Source organism: Staurois parvus, unplaced genomic scaffold, assembly GCF_062004578.1.
Source record: "Staurois parvus isolate SC_StPar_1 unplaced genomic scaffold, SC_StPar_1.0 ptg000648l, whole genome shotgun sequence".
Classification (NCBI taxonomy): Eukaryota; Metazoa; Chordata; class Amphibia; order Anura; family Ranidae; genus Staurois; species Staurois parvus.
Window position 1 is genome coordinate 2,263,969 of NW_028318444.1, and position 17,263 is coordinate 2,281,231.

Sequence of the window (17,263 nt, forward strand, 5' to 3'; positions counted from 1 at the left end):
CACTGTGGCTTCCACTTGGCAGCTTTCTAGATGGGTTTGTTGAGCTTTAGTAGACTGTACCTAGACCCCTCCTGAATGAAGATGTGGAGCCGACCTGTAATATTGCTGTTAGCACTATATGTATTCTGCATTAGGCACTCACTTAGGCAATGCAACACATTGGCTGCAGGGTACTTTACAGAGTAGGAGCACTACTCACTGGTGTCACCTTGTTTCTGAAGTATCCTTAGAAGGTATGCTGACCGGGAGGGCGAAAAGCTGGATGAGTCTTGCCCCTAGCATCCACTATCTACCCAGCTGAGAGAAATTTAAAATCAAAATGCCTAATGTGCTGAATGCGTTCTGGTCCCATATGTAATCCAGAAACACTGGCTGTGACTTTTTCTGTCGCATCCAGTAGTGTGGGACAGGCCAGGGGATATCTTTTAAAACTGCAAGCGCCACGGTGGTGGTTTCACTGTTGTTTTTTTCTTGGGCTGTTGGCATTGTGTGGTTGTGTTGCAATCCCTCAGTTCAACTACTTTCAGAAGCCCCAGTGTTCCTGAATTACATTGTTCCTGTGTCCCCTGGTGAATAATTAAAGTAGAACTTAAGGCAAAACTTTTTATTTTTTTTTTCATTTTGGATATAGTAAGGGAGAGCTATAACCCCTGGCATTTTTTATGCCACCTGTGTCCCGTTGTGGATATTTCTCTTCACTTCCTGTCCCATAGTGAGAGTAAATTCTTGGTAGCAACCAAAACTAGTGAACCAGCTAGAAGATTTGCTGTTCTGGTGGCCACTAAAAATTTGGCATTTTCTTTCACTTTCAGTGAAAATCTCCCTAATGGGAACACAGACAGCGATGAAAACCCGACCGGTGTTTTCCTTATTCTCCACAATATGTAAAACTAAAATAAATCAGTTACACTCTTAAGATAACAGGATTTTTGTACTCACTTTCTTGTTAATCAAGGCACACAAAGTTCCTGAATTCTGCTGTTCCTGTGTCCTTTTATGAACTTCAACAATGGGATTTTATGGTGAGGTGCAATCCTTTTATGTTTTACATTTCAATAAAATGGTCATTCTTTTCAGCTGCACTTGATATTCATTTTTTATTTCTTAAACAAGCCAAAAACCACTGAAAATTTAAAAAAAAAAAGTTTTTTCTTAGTTTTTGTTGTAAAATTTTGTAAATAAGTGATTTTTCTCCTTCACTGATCTGCGCTAATGAGGCTGCAGTGATGGGCACTGATAGGCTGCACTGATGGACACTGATAGGTGGCACTGATGAGGAGGCACTGATGGGCATTGACAGGCGGCACTGTTAGGCGGCACTGACGGGCACTGTTAGGAGGCACTGACAGGCGGCACTGACTGGCACTGATAGGTGGCACTGATTGGCATTGATAGGTGGCACTGACGGGTGACACTGAAGGCAGCTCAGATGGGCACTGATATGTGGCATTGATGTGGCACTGATGGGCAATGGCACGTGGCACTGTTCAGCACTGACAGCTGGCACTGATGGACATTGACAGGTGGCACTTCTGGGACCACACTGATCATCAGGGCACACTGATCATCAGTGCACATGTCCCCTCCGCGGAATGCCGATTACCGGCTCTCCTCTCCTCTTGAGCTGTCAGCGTGACAGCTTGTGAGGAGAGAAATGCCGATAACCAGCATTTCCCTGTTTACATGTCATCAGCTGTGATTGGACACAGCTGATCACATGACCGAGCCGACATCTTCGGCTCTTTCCGTAGATCGGTGATCCGCTATGTCCAAGGCACACAGCGCACCGCCAATCGTCGCGCGCTCCCGGGGCCGCGCGTGTGCAGTGAGAATAGGAGGACGTCACATGACGTCCTCCCAGAACGGGAGAACCACCTTGCGCCCGTCATTGGACTATATGGAGGGCGGGAGGTGGTTAAAGTGGTTGTAAAGGTTGACTTTTTTTTACTTTCATGCATTCTATGCACGCATAGTGACAAATATTGTTTGACACACTGACACACATTATTGATTTGCACTTTATTATAAGTTATATGTTTACATTGTAGGGCACATTACATGGTGTCAGCAGGAAAGCACATTACATTGGGCTGCAGCAGGGCACATTACATGATGTCAACAGAGCACATTTCATGGGGGCAACAGCAAGGTACATTGCTTTAGGTGAGGGCAGCAGGGCACATTACATATGGCAGCATTGTATCGTCACATCACATGGGATGAGTGCATTACAGGGGACAGCATTGCAGTGGCACATTATAGTAATATAGTGGTTTCCTTCTCATACAGAGCAGTGCAGGGAAGCTGCCATGATTCCTGTGCTGGTGCACTGTTCCCCACTAGCACTCCTCTCTCTTCCATCCCATGTGATGTCACATACAAGAATGGACAGGGGGGAGGAGAGTTCAGCGGAGAACAGTAGATTTACTCGTTGCTTCTCTGTGCCCCTCTGCATGCTGGCGGAAATGACAGGAGAGTTTGGGGATGAGATCCACCTGTCAGCTGCTTGTGATTTATGGGTATATTGCAACAGAACCCATGTGGATTTCTCACAGAACCCTAGGGTTCTGCATAACCCCGGTTGAGAAACACTAGTGTAGAGGCTAGCTAACGCATGGATTTTGAAGTCTAGACTAAAATTATCGATAAAAAAAATCTACAGTGTACGTTGATTGAAGTTAGCAAAGAAAATTAAAAAGACTAGCATTATAAAAAGGCATGACCATTAGATGCAAAGTTTTATGGGGGCTGGCTTAAACATTTATTGTTTGCCAGTAGCTCAACCTCCTATAGGCAGCAGTATAACCTACCTGTTGAAGAATTCCTGTTTTTCAGAATGGAAAATAAATATTATTTGCTAGTGTTATATTTATGATGGTCATATCAGGATATAAGAAGAATCTGATCTTTGTACTGGCAGAACTCAATTCAGCAACAAAGCTGTATAGGAACATTCTGTTTATCTGAACAACTTAGGCTCCCTAAAAATGGATTAAAATGCATTATAGAACAAAGTCCTCTGTCATAAAATAAAGGTAATTATAGTTTTTGTATAACTTCAAAGTTAATGATAAGTGTTGACGTTCATCTTTGGTTCTTAGATGTTTGTAAGGAATTTCCTACTTACATAATATTAACCTGTTCTGTATATGAGTCAACTTTCAGATAATGCACAAACCATCAATTGATTACTTAAAGAGTATTGAAAGCTATAACTTTTTTATTTTTTAGCAAAATAAGGAATGGTTGAATAGTTAAATTTCTGTCTTTTTTGCTGTCTGTGTTCCATTTTAGAGATTTCCATTTATTACCTGACAGAATGGAGCCAGAACCCATGTATTTTGTGAATGTTAAGGAGTAGAAATGGCTGGAGATGAGACTACATTGCTTTAGGGTCTAAGAGACCTGCATCACTTACCGCCAGGGTAGTCAGGAAGTACAGCAGGAGCTGCACTTCCTCCACCATATAAGCCAGATGATTTGCAGGACTTAGACATACAGTTGTGTTCAAAATAATAGCAGTCAGACATCACTAACCTGATCAATCACTGTTTTTGATAGAAATGATATTTCTACATGGCAAATAATTTACTAGCAGGTGTAGTAGAGTAATAGAAATCCAACAGACCCAACAGTCATGACATGCATGCTGCTGATTCTGTGTAATTGAATCACTAATTGAAAGGGGCATGTTCAAAATAATAGTGTTGAGTTCTATTACTGTGGTCATTCATTATTTGAAAAACAGGTGGCAATTATTCCCCTTATTTAAGGAAGGAAGGCAGCAAATGTTGTACATGCTGGGTACAGTGCATTTCTCTCTGAAATTCTGAGGAAAATGGGTAGTTCCAGACATTGTTCAGAAGAACCGTGTACCTTGATTAAAAAGTTGATTGGAGTGTTGAAAACATATAAAGAAGTGCAGAAAATGATAGGCTGCTCAGCTAAAATGATCGCAAATGCTTTAGAATGGCAACCAAAACCTGAAAGACATGGAAGAAAGCGAAAAACTAAGATTCAAATGGATAGAAGAATAGCCAAAATGGCAAGGACTCAGCCAAAAATCAGCTCCAGGAAGATCAAAGAAGGTCTAAAGTTACCTGTGAGTACTGTTACAATTAGAAGACGCCTATGTGAAGCCAAGCTATCTGCAAGAAGCCCCCGCAATGTCCCAGTGTTAAAAAAAAGACGTGTGCCGAAGAGGTTACAAATTGCCAAAGAGCACATTGACTGGCTTAAAGAGAAATGGCGCAACATTTTGTAGACTGATGAAAGTAAGATTGTTCTTTTTGGGTCTAGTGGCCGGAGACAGTTTGTCAGACGACCCCCAAACACTGAATTCAAGCCACAGTACACTGTGAAAACAGTGAAGCATGGTTGCGCAAGCATCATGATATGGAGATGTTTCTCATACTACGGTGTTGGGCCTATTTATCGCATACCAGGGATCATGGATCAGTTTGAATACTTGAAGAGATCATGCTGCCTTATGCTGAAGAGGAAATGCCCTTGAAATGGGTGTTCCAACAAGATAACGACCCCAAACACACCAGTAAACGTGCAACATCTTGGTTCCAGACCAACAAGATTGATGTTATGGAGTGGCCAGCCCAATCCCCGGATCTTAATCCAATAGAATACTTGTGGGGTGACATCAAAAATGCAGTTTGAGGCAAAACCAAGAAATAGAGAAGAACTGTGGAATGAAGTCCAATCACCCTGGGCTGGAATACCTGTTCACAGGTGCCAGAAGTTGGTTGACTCCATGCAACACAGATGTACAGCAGTTCTCAGAAACAGTGGTCATACAACTAAATATTAATTAAGTGATTCAAAGGAAAGCAAAATCTTCAAACATTTTTCAGTTTATATAGTGAATGTTTGAGTTTGTAAAGAAGAATACAAACATTGCTATTTTTTTGAACAGTCTAATATTCACTTTTCTACAATTTTTTTAGAGGAACAACACAAATTTGATATATTTTTCTTCGTGTTTTGATTTGGAATAGAATGTGTAGTGTTCCCAATGCATTTGTGTGTATGGAAATAAAAGCTATTAGAAGGATTTTGAGCTTTATTCACTTTTTTCAACACACTGCTATTATTTTGAACACAACTGTATGTCTGCATGATAGTGAGGTCCTCTTGAGAAAGCAAAATGTTTGCTTGCTTTAAATTTGTAAAGTTAATTCTGTCGTGAGTTGGGTTATAAAACTTTTACACGATTTTGTTTTCAAGTTTTGTTTTTGTAATAAATGAAAAGATTTGTAGTTTAGTTACTAAAAGGAGGTCTATAATGCGTCCATTTCTTACATAGCACCTTTTGAAATAAAGTGGTTCCATAGAGAAAAATATGTTCTTAATTAGTTGGCTGTCTCATAGACTTGCATTGTAAGAATTAGCAGGAAAACAATGCTGTGCAGCACTTCAAAACAAGAAGCAGAGCCTGCGTATGTAATGGGCCAATATGGCTGCCCCAAAAGCACATATATAATTATAAATAGATACATATTTAATAAAGTTGATAAGATATTAACACATTAATTTGATGTAATAAATCTTATATCTATGTGGTTAAACTTTTTTTTTTTATTAAATCACTATATGTCTTTAACACAAATAAGACTGGAGTGTTGTAAACTTGTGGACTGAGGACTGGAGCCATTGCAGGCAGATCCACAGGGCGTTTGAACTGCATGACCATTGCAGCTGTATTGCTGGGACTGGTGAGAGGACATTGCTGCCTTTTACCTGTAGAGACTGAGCACTTAGGGAATGGACATTTGGCTAGCAGCCTTTCCACTGAATTTAGACTTCACTGGGACTGTATTTACTGTATGTGCATGACCATAAAGACTTGGCCCCAACACTATCCTGCAGAAAAAGTAGGGAAAAGAACTGTCTCTTTAGATAAGCTGCTTTACAAGGACTTACTGCTTATAGTAAGGGGTACCATTGCAATAGACCTGGGTCTTGGCAGGGCTGAGGTTGCCTACAAAGTCAAGGTAAAGAACAGAGAACCTAGGCTATCAAGCAGCTCCCCCTTCATGTGGGGGCTCATTCAATATATCTCTGTTCAGAATGCAGGCACCCTAGACAAGGAGCCAGAGACAGTCAACGTGGATCTTGTTGCAGCCGCTGAAGGGTACAAGGAGTAAAATGGCTGACTGGAGCTAATCGTGGTGGTTACCATGCCAGGACACAATTGAACTGAAGAGCAGGTTTGACAAGCAGTATTGACACTAACCTCTGAGCGAGTACACATGTTGAACATGAAGGTATATCAAGTTGTTTCCCATACATACAGTATGCCCAACATGGACCAGCAATATACTGGTACGTCGCTGGACTTGAGTGGTTATACTGGGATAATGCATGCAGTTACAGGCATCATCCTGGTATCGTTTTTTCAGCTGATGGCCGGCTTTTATGGAAAAGCAATCCTAGTGGCCGATTAGCTGCTGAATTGTTTTTACAAGCAGTGGGAAGGGACATCCCCCCTCCTGCTGCCTTCCACAGTTTTCTTGGGCTCTCCTGTCCCACAGGGAAATCCGAGAATGCAGCCAACAGTTCCTCTGGCTGATCAGAGACCAGAATGGCTCCAATCATCTCTATAGTCTGAGTCCGGAAGCTACGAGCATTTCATCACTTCAGTTTCGCAGGATATAAACAGCGCCATTTGTAAATTGGGAAAGCATCTGATCACACCGATCTTGGTTTGATTAGATAATGTAAGGGCAGAGGAGATATCTAGAGTCTGATTGACCCCAGATTTCTTAACAAAGAATATATGACAATACCCATTGAAGTTATAGGGGATATTTGCATTCCTTGTGATAGCATTAAAAGTGATAAAAAAAAAAAAAAAGAAAGGGACAGTGCAAAAAATAATTAAAAAATCAAAATAACTATTATTATTATTATTATTATACAGGACTTATATAGCTCCAACAGTTTGCTCAGCACTTTACAATATAATGGGAGACAATACAGCAACAATACAAGAGGGATTTGAGGGCCCTGCTCTTTGGAGCTTACAATCTAGGAGGGAGGTGCTAGTGGTACAAAAGGTAGTAACTATGGGGGATGGACTGGTTGGAAGAGTAGAAGATTCCAGTATTTGCTGAGGGCAGGATAGGCTTCCCTGAAGAGATAGGTTTTCAGAGATCACCTAAAAGTGAGCAGAGTAGGCGATAGTCTTATAAATTGGGGTAGAGAGTTCCAGAGGATGGGGGAAGCACTGGAGAAGTCCTGGAGACAAACATGGGAGGAGGAGACAAGGGAGCTAGAGAGCAGGAGGTCGTGCGAGGAGCGGAGAGTACGGTTTGGGTGATATTTAGAGACAAGATCGGTGATGTAATTTGGGGCAGAGTTATAAATGGCTTTATATGTTGTTGGTGTTTTGAATTTTATCCGTTGGGCAACAGGAAGCCAGTGGAGGGATTGGCAGATACAGAACGGTTAGTAAGGTGGATGATTCTGGCAGCAGCATTCATGATAGACTGAAGAGGGGATAGCCTGCGATGAGGTAGGCCAATGAGGAGGGAGTTACAATAGTCAAGGCGAGATATAACAAGGGAGTAGATAAGTTGCTTAGTGGTTTCCGAGGTTAGGAACAGGCGTATCTTGGAGATGTTGCGGAGGTGAAGTCTACAAGATTTGAAAGTGATTGGATTTGGGGCTGAAAGGACAGATGGGAGTCTAGGATTACACCTAATACCCTGGCATGAGGGAAGGGACTGATGATTGTGTTATTGATCTTGATGGAGAAGTCAATATCCAAATCGGCCAACCTGGTGTCTGAGAACCCACCTTCTGTTATCCCGCCTGATGACCCGATGCCTGTTATCCAGCCTGATGACCTGATGCCTGTTATCCCGCCTGATGACCTGATGCCTGTTATCCCGCCTGATGACCTGATGCCTGTTATCCAGCCTGATGACCCGATGCCTGCTGTCCAGCCTGATGACCCGGTGCCTGCTGTCCAGCCTGATGACCCGGTGCTTTCTATCCAGCCTGATGACCCGGTGCCCGCTGCCCAGCCTGATGACCCGGTGCCCGCTGCCCAGCCTGATGACCCGGTGCCCGCTGCCCAGCCTGATGACCCAGTGCTCTCTATCCAGCCTGATGACCCGGTGCCTGCTGTCCAGCCTGATGACCCGGTGCCTGATGACCCGGTGCCCGCTATCCAGCCTGATGATCCTATCCTGCCAGATGACCCGGTACCCGCTGTCCTGCCAGATGACCTGGTGCCCACTATCCTGCCAGATGACCCGGTGCCCGCTGTCCTGGCAGATGACCCAGTGCCCGCTGTCCTGGCAGATGACCCAGTGCCCGCTGCCCAGCCTGATTTGCCAGCCCCTGATGTCCAACTAAGCTGGTCGATACCTGATTCCTAGCCTGCTTCTGGAGATCCTCTGTCCTGCAGCCTGCCTTCCTGTGTTCTCATGCATGGAGATGGGTCTGCCAGCGGGAAACCCAGCCAGTCGCTTGGCTCCGGCAGTGGGATGTCTAGCCAGTTGCCTGGCCCGGGCGGTGGAACATTTTGCCCGTTGAGGACTGTTTGGAGCGTCCTGAGGCCGCTCCTTAAAGGGGGGGTACTGTCAGGAAAGGGCTCACCACTGGTGGTGCTGTGGCTCACCTGCTCTGTGGGCTGCAGTACCAGCTTCTACCAGGGAGTGCCGTTCAGCAGCCAGGATCTCACCTCCTGCAAACAAGCTATCACCTGAGGCTGATTGCAGGAGGTGTATTTAAACCGCAACCAGGCCTGCGATCAGTGCCTTGGTGTTTTCCTTGTGCCCCTGTTACCTGCTTCCTGCTAAACCTGCTACCTGCTCTGTGTCCCGGCTTCCCCTGCTTCCCACGGTTGATCTCCCGTGTATGACCCTGGCTGGCCTGACTACTCTTGTTGCTGTTTGTGTTTGTATTGGGTGTAGAGTTTTTATTGAGTTGTTGTTTGCACTGTGCATTGTTACTGTGTCTCACAATAAATGGTATTTTCATTACTCCTGAAACCTGGTGTTCCCTGTGTTAGTCCACACGTCTCTGGTCATAGCCAGTTTCCTGACACCTCCTGTGTAAATATAATTTGGTGACTTGTATAGGTTTTTAAAATGTCGCCTATCGATAATAAAAATGTATGTACTTTGTTGCCATTGCACAGGCAAGCTGCATTTTAAAGCATGTCATGCTTGGTATCTATTTACTCAGCAACACATCATATTTTATCAAACAATTGGGCAATAGTTTGTGTTATTGTGCATTAAAATTGTAAAAAGTGTATTTTTCCCAAGAGATTTGCGTTTGAAAAATTGCTGCGCAAATACTGTGTGACGTAAAAAATTTCAACACCCGCTGTTTTATTCTCTAGGGCCTCTGCTTTAAAAAAAAATTATAATGTTTGGGGGTTCAAAGTAATTTTCGAGAAAAAAAACTTTTTTCATGTGAACAAAAAGCATCAGAAAAGGCTTGGTCTTCAAGAGTGTGTGATGTGTGGCATAAGCTTCTAATTTTGTCCCTGAAATGCCAGGGTAGTAGAAGAAACCCCTCCAAATGACCCCTATTTGGAAAATAGACACTTCAAGGTATTTGCTAAGAGGCATGGTGAGTGTTTTGCATATCTCATTTGTTGCCACATGTTTTTGAAAAACGAAGAAAGAAAACAAAAATATTTTTTTTTCTTTTTCAAAACCTTGTGACAAAAATTATATCTGTAAAATGAGGAAATATGCCCTTTGAAAGCCTGGAGGTGGTCATTGGATTTGGGGGCTTGTATATAGCTAGACTGCCAAAAAGCCTCTCATATGTGATATCCCCATACTCAGAAGAAGTAGGAGAATGTGTTTTGGGGTGTTATTCCACATATACCCATGGCATGCATGAGCAATATATCATTAAAGTGACAACTGTGTAAAAAAAAAAATTGCCATATTAAAAAACTTTCTGGCAAAAAGTAAAATGTTTCATGGACTCAACATGCCTCTCTGAAAAATCCTTGGGATGTCTACCTTCCAAAAAAGGGGTCATTTGAGGGGGGGGGGGGTGTTGTACTGCCCTTGCACTTTATCACCTCAAGAAATGCGATAGGCAGTCAGAAAGTAAAAGCTACGTAAATTCCTATATATATACACCATAGTTTGTAGACACTGTAACTTTCACACAAACCAATTAATATACATGCATTGAGATTTTATTTTACCAAAGATGTGTAGCAGAATACATTTTAGCCTAAATTTATGACTAACTTTGAGGTTATTGGATATTTTTTATAACCAAAAGTGGAAAATATATTTTTTTTCCAAAATTTGCGATTTTTTTTTTTTTTTTTTTTTTTTTTTTTAATAGTGCAAAAATTGAAAACTGCAGAGGTGATCAAATACCACCAAAAGAAAGCTCTATTTATGTGGAAAAAAAAGGACATATATTTCATTTGGGTACAGCATTGCACAACCGCACAATTACCAGCTGAAATAGCGCAGTGCCGAACAGTAACAAATGGCCTGGTCAGGAAGGGGTTAATTCTTCTGGAGGGCAAGTGGTTAAGATGTTGCTCCTAACAACAACTCGTTATGTGTATAAAAGACACCTGTCCACGGAATCTCTTTCTTGGGCACCACCAAAGGCAAGACCAAAGTGCTGCCAAAGGATATCAGGGACAAGACGATCAGCAAGATGCTTGGTGAGAAGGAGACAACTGTTGGAGCAATTATTTGCAAATGGAAGAAATACAAAATAACCATCCTTTGCCCTTGGTCTGGAGCTACATGCTAGATTTCACCTAATAAGGTAAGGATGATCATGGGAAAAGTGAGGGATCACCCCAGAACTACACAGGAGGAGCTTGTGAATGATCTCCAGGCAGCTGGGACGACAGTCACCAAACAAACCATTGGTAACACAATACGCCACCATGGATTGAAATCATGCAGCGCCCGCAAGGTCCCCTTCCTCAAGAAGGCACATGTACAGGCTCATCTGAAGTTTGCCAATGACCATCTAAATGATTCAGAGAAGGACTGGGAGAAAGTGCTGTGGTTAGATGAAACCAAAATTTAGCTCTTTGGCATTAACTTGACTCGCCATGCTTGGAGGAAGAAAAATGTAAATAATAACAGTGCAGCGCTCAAAATGAATTAAAGGCAGTATAAAGTCTATGCGATATCCACGGTGTTGTCTGGATTTGATGAAAAACTTCCAGAATATTTACTGCTTCAAATAATAGCAATGCGCACTCACCAGAAACGCATGGATTAGGCGCATGTAGGAATAATCATCCCAGATGTCAGATCCATCGAAGACCAAGTGGTGGGCATCCCTCTCCCGGTGGGTCATCAAAGACTCCAAAACAGGTCCAGAGGTCCCCTTAAGGTTAGTCAGGTAATCCACACTGGTAGTAATGATCCCTCCTCTGGATGGTATAGGCACCTTTTCTGTGGGGGTAATAGCTCCACAAAGGAGCCCCAAGAAACAGTTGCCAGAGATAGTGTAGTATGTTCTTTGATAAATTTTATTGGTCAACAGCACAACAGGGCAGTATGCACATCACAACATAGATTAAGAAGTGAAAGACAGCAGTACTGACCCCAATAAAGATGGCCGCCGGGCCTCCTCGTGGCTCCGGCGGTGAAAATGACATCACGCTCTGCACAGCTCCTTCTTAGGCCTTTGGTGCTACAGGCACATCATCAGAGGGGAGGCTGTACAGAGGCGTGACTGATGTCAATGCATTATATAGAGAAAGACGGCGCATGCGCAATTAGCCGCAGCCATCTTCCCGTAGAGCCCGCAGTGCGCATGCGCGTAAACGGAAACGCCATTTTGCCGTGGATCCGCGATATTGTAAATAGTATAGAGAGGGTTAGGAGATTCCTCCGCTTTCCCATCCTAGTAGCTGTAAGGTAGTCAGCCACAGACCCCAGGGAATTAATGGAATAGTATACTCCTGTCGTGGAGTATACTCCACGATAGTGGTTGGACAACGAATGTTCCCTAAATCCTTTTTTGATGTTTGATACATGTTCACGCAGCCGGTCGCGTAAACGTCTTGTTGTCCTGCCCACATATTGTTTCTGGCAAGGGCATTGTAGTAAATATACTACATATTTACTATAACAGGATATGAATCGTTTGCTGCGTGAACATGTATCAATTTTGAAAAAAAAAAAACACATTTCTTTGTTTCTGTTATAAAAGTTTGCAAATAAATAATTGTTCTTCATAAATTTAGACCAAGATGTATTCTGCTACATGTCTTTGGTGAAAATAACCCATATTAGTATTTATTATTTAGTCTGTAGGAAATCATGGAGTTCACAAACTATGGGATATATCTGAAAATTGATGTCAGGGCAGGAACGCTGGAACGGGCAGGCAGGCCTATGGTATGGTCACGCTGCGACTGACGATAGCCACTACCCACAGACCGGAGTCCCTCAGGGCGCGGAGTCTAAGCCCCAGGCTACCCTTCACCAGGGCCCCTGATGGTGGGGATGGACTTGACGCAGCCTGAGACCAGGTCGCGGCCCCCGAGTGACCCCAGCTGCGATAACGACTGCCGCCAATGGCGTACAGCTGGTGGGAGCTAGATGGGAACACGAGTAGAGTAGTCAGACAAGCCGGGTCAATAACAACGGAGCAGACAGTACTAGACGGTAGGCAAAGAATACTCAGGTCACGGGCCGGGTTCAGCAATGGGAGGTCAGGTAAAGGGTTAACACAGAGAATAGTCTTGTCAAAGCCGAGTCGGTTACCAGGAGAGCAATGGGAACAACATAAGAGCTTGCAACAGGGGAACATACAGGACACAAATGCAGAGCACACTTGCAGACAGCAGGTTTAAATGTGCTCAACCACACCCTTCTGAGGAGGAGTCGCAGAAGCCTGAAGGCATAAAGGTTCCCACCATGCTTTGCAGAAAACCAAGATGGATGCCAGCTCATGGAGATGCACAAGCTCTGAAGAAAGGTAGGACCTTGACAATCGATCAATCCTGAAGTACTGACAGCCAATCTAATTTCTTGAGGCCCAAAAATGTCAGAACAGTACAGATTTCCCCCAAATGACCCCTTTTTGCCAAGTAAACAGTCCGACATATTTCATAAGAGGCATGGCGAGATTTTTGAAGTTGTAATTTTGTTGTCATAATTTATCGGAAAATGAAGAATTGAAAAAAATTATGCAGTGCAGTACAGCGTCATCATATAACTGGTTTGGCGGTAATCAGGGACACTTGTGACCGTACGAAAAAAAAAATGTATAATTTTTTTTATTTTTTAATTATTTTTTATTACTGTTTTTTTATTTTTTTTTAAGATTTTTTTTTCATATTACACTATGACCAAAGAAGTATAATGTTACTATAGTAACATTGAACTACTTTGGGGAAGCGATCAGTATTTTTTTTTAACACAATTTGATTGCTTATAGCAAAGAATTTCTTTACTATAAGCCAGCATTTAACTGAATGAAATCGATGCATTCAGGTTTTTTTTTTTTTTGTGATTAGCTGTGATTGGCCACGGCTAATCACATGACACAGGTGGGCTGTGATTGGCCCAGCCTGTGCATGTGATCACTGTGACCATTCACAGCTAGACACACTTGTATACAATGGATGGCATGAAAGGAAGCCATCCATTGTTTACAACTGTCATGTGACCTGCTGTGATTGGTCACAGCAGGTCACATGGTACTGGCAACAGGGCCAGTACATAGATCTGTCATAGGTTGTGTCCGAGGTACACAGCTGGTGACAGATCTCGCCACAGTGCGGCCTTGCAGGCATGCGCAAAGCGTGATCTGGGAAGGAGCTGGGTAAGGTTGACAGCCCTTTGCAGGAGAATAAGTGTTCATGCAACCAGTTGCTGTTACACTGGCAGCTGTGATGATAAGAAGAGCAGTGACAGTCTTTGATTCGCTGAAACAAGCTGTGAGCATTCAGCGTAGTATTAAACGATGAAGCTGCGCTGATGGGTGTATGATCTGCCGTCAACACAGACTAGGGCGCTGTGTGCACGCGCAGAATGTTTTCTATGAAGTGTGGTTAAAAACAATAAAATGGTGCTCTCACATATTCCCCATACTTAGAAGTACCCAGTGCTTACCTTTGTCTTCAAGGGGCCAAATGGAAAGGTGTGTTATATGGAAGGTGAGTAAGAGCTGCTGGGAGGACAGAGTAGATAAGTGAACCAATTGCTTTGCCCTCCAGCAAAAACGTGTAATTTTTAGTTTTTAATAGAGTGGAGAAGTCAGGCAGACCTGTTCAAATCAAATGGGCCAAACTGTGTGATTTTAAATATCCAATTAATAGTTCCAGGCATGGCTATATTGTATATAGTTACATTGGTCCAGCTTGGAGCAGTATAACTATGTACAGTGCTCAGCATAAATGAGTACACCCCAACAGATTTGTCAGAAAATCTTTCCTTTCCTTTTAGAATCAACATTTTTCTGTGGGAGATTATACTACAATATACTTCCACAAATGCAGACCTTTGATTGCAAACAAGATTTGTTATTTTGCACACACAAAAAAAGTATTTTTCCTAAAAAATTTGTTCAAGACCATGTTGCCAAATTGAATACACCCCAATCAATGTCTTAGGAGCAAAGCTACATTTTAGCCAAAAAAACCTAATTAACAAGAATTCAACTACAGGTGAGTCTAATTATTCATTAAACAGGTATCCAGCAGACAGTTAATTATGAAAGGGCGTTACTTAACAAAGAAAACCCCTTCCTATTTTATGCTGTCAACAATGGCACCACATGGAAGAGAAATGTCACATGGCCTGAGAAAAAAAAATTATTTACAAAAGAAAGGTGAAGGCTACAAGAAGATTGTAAGGAAATATGTCATTAACTGGCATCCATTTTGTAGAATGCCTCCATTTCTAGACGTGTGAACAGTTAGTTTCGGTTTTGTAATTTCTCCCTTGTTTTCTTAGACTAGAGTAGGATTCATTAGCAACTGCTGTTGTTTGTAAGCAAGGAACAAAAGAGACAGTGACAGAGTATGTGAAAAGACTTAGAAAAGTTTGGAAGGAAGAAGCTGGGATGGATATGATTAGTGCAGAAATGTGCACTATATATCAAAACCTTGATGGTAAGATAAAGACCTGAGATTTTGCTGTCAATAAGACAGCTTATTTCAAACTGGACAGAGATGGATGCGGGTACGTTTGAAAAACAAGTGATGGAAAAAGACGCCGCTGGATGTTTTGAGGTCTCCAAATCTACCAATAAAGCACATTTTCAGGGGTTACAACATAGTTATAATCCTAGAGAAAGAGGTAGCAACAGAAAGAGGTAACAAGAGTAGAATGTGAACCTTCAGATGGTATCATTGGGACATGTGCCAAAACCTGGGAAACACCCCCCTTTGAGTATTTCAGACTCTCACGGGAAAGGTTCCATAGTGAAACATTCTTTCAAAATCATATCAGGATGCCCTGTGAATTTGCTAGTCAGAAATCTGTTGGGAAAATTCAAGGCCACAGTCAGAATAAGTGAGAAGGGAGGGGTGCACCTGGAGTTACCTCACTGTTTTGTGAGCATGAAAGATTTAGACAAAGTAAAGTCTGAAGTCTGTGCCAACAGTAAGTTAGATGTAGGGTATATCTCTGTATACCTTACAAGGCCAGACTCAAACATGGAGTTGGTCCAGTATATCAAAAGCAGTATCCTTTGTCACAAGGAGATTGATGGTACTTACCGTTTAGTGCAAGATCTCAGGGCCATTAACAATCTCATTGTTCCAATTGCACCCATCGTCCCAGATGTGCCTTCATTGATTACCTCCATTCCACATGATACACAGCATTATACTGTGATCTATTTAAGCAAAGTTTTTTTTATTCTGTCCAAGTTAACGTAGAGACACAACTGCTGTTACGTTTTACTCTGGCCAACAAACAGTTAACCTTGGCCAGATTGCCCTAAAGCTACGCGAGTTTTCTGGCTGTATATTCCATGGCCCTCTGTGAATCCTTTTTCCTTTTCCAGGCTGAGCAGAGTGAGGTGCCGAAAATGTCTGCTCATTTGCAGTGGATGGTCAACAGGAACTGCTCCAATTTCCTGATCAAAAAAATAAAACAAGCAGGTGTACAGGACAGAGCCAAACAATCTGAAGGCCAGGAACTCATTTCGCTACAATGGTCTGATTCACAAGAAAACAGTTGGTGTTGAGCCTGCTGCTCATGAAAAGTGTGCTGGTCTTCGCAAACCTGCTTCATCGTATGAGAAGATCATAATTAACAAAATCTCCTGTGCCACCCTCAGCAGCTTGCGCCACATTATCCGCAAGGATAACTACAGGAGGGATCTTCATATGGCGGCTCTTCGTCATGCCAGTGCTATCCTGAAGTCAGAAGCCAGTTGTGGTGAAAAAGAAGCACACTTGGGCTGCCAAGACTGCTTAACTTTCTAGGAATATCAGAAATAAAATTTTCAAACCAAAAAAAAAAAACTGTAAATGTCTTTCTTCAGCCATAGATGAGTGGCTGCCAGGCTTCCAGGATCAACTAGAACATATATTGTAGATACCTTTGTTGTCATATCCCAAAATTCTGTCAATTATTAATTTCATGTTCTGCTGTGAACACTGTCGGTCTTGTATGGCTCTCCTCTCCTCCTTTCTCTACCCCTCCCTTCTCCCTTTCTGTACTATCAGGACTCTGTGTTTTTCTGCCTGAACTAACCCCCGGTTCACATCTATGCGGCGGTGCAGGCCGCGTTTTGCAGGGGCACGAGAGCCCATTCATTTGAATGGACTCCCGTGTCCGTGACACGCAGGGAAAGAAGTCACTGCACTTCTTCCGAAAACACAGCCCGCACGGGAACCTCGGTTCCCAGTATGGTTGCATTTTCCAGTGCAGGTGGCGTGCCATTAGAACTAAAGGCACCTGCCCGCGGGTCCGCATTTCTCTGTGTGGGTGGTGCAGCTGCACAGATTTTCATGCGGATCCACAGCAGCACCACCCGCACAGATGTGAACCTAGGGTAAGGGAGATTGTGATGGTCTGTCTGTCCTTGAAGGTCTGAGGAGAAAACAAATCATCCTCTCTTTTAGGCAAAGATGGATATACTTTTGTTTAACCTGTCGCTGCAGATGGTGGGGGCCAAAGAGTGGAGATTCAAGTTACTGTGCTCTGGAGTGTAACCAGACACATATTTCAGCCAGTGAAAACCTGCTGCTTTCAGATACTTCTTCCCATAACAATACTGTTATCACATATTCCTTACAAGTTAATCTATTCAAATCAGC

General features: G+C 42.8%; 1 pseudogene; it reads left to right on the forward strand.

The window, feature by feature from the left end:
* Positions 1-16,012: 16,012 nt before the first annotated feature.
* LOC149448913 (large ribosomal subunit protein eL28 pseudogene) lies at positions 16,013-16,465 on the forward strand (annotated as a pseudogene).
* Positions 16,466-17,263: the final 798 nt, after the last annotated feature.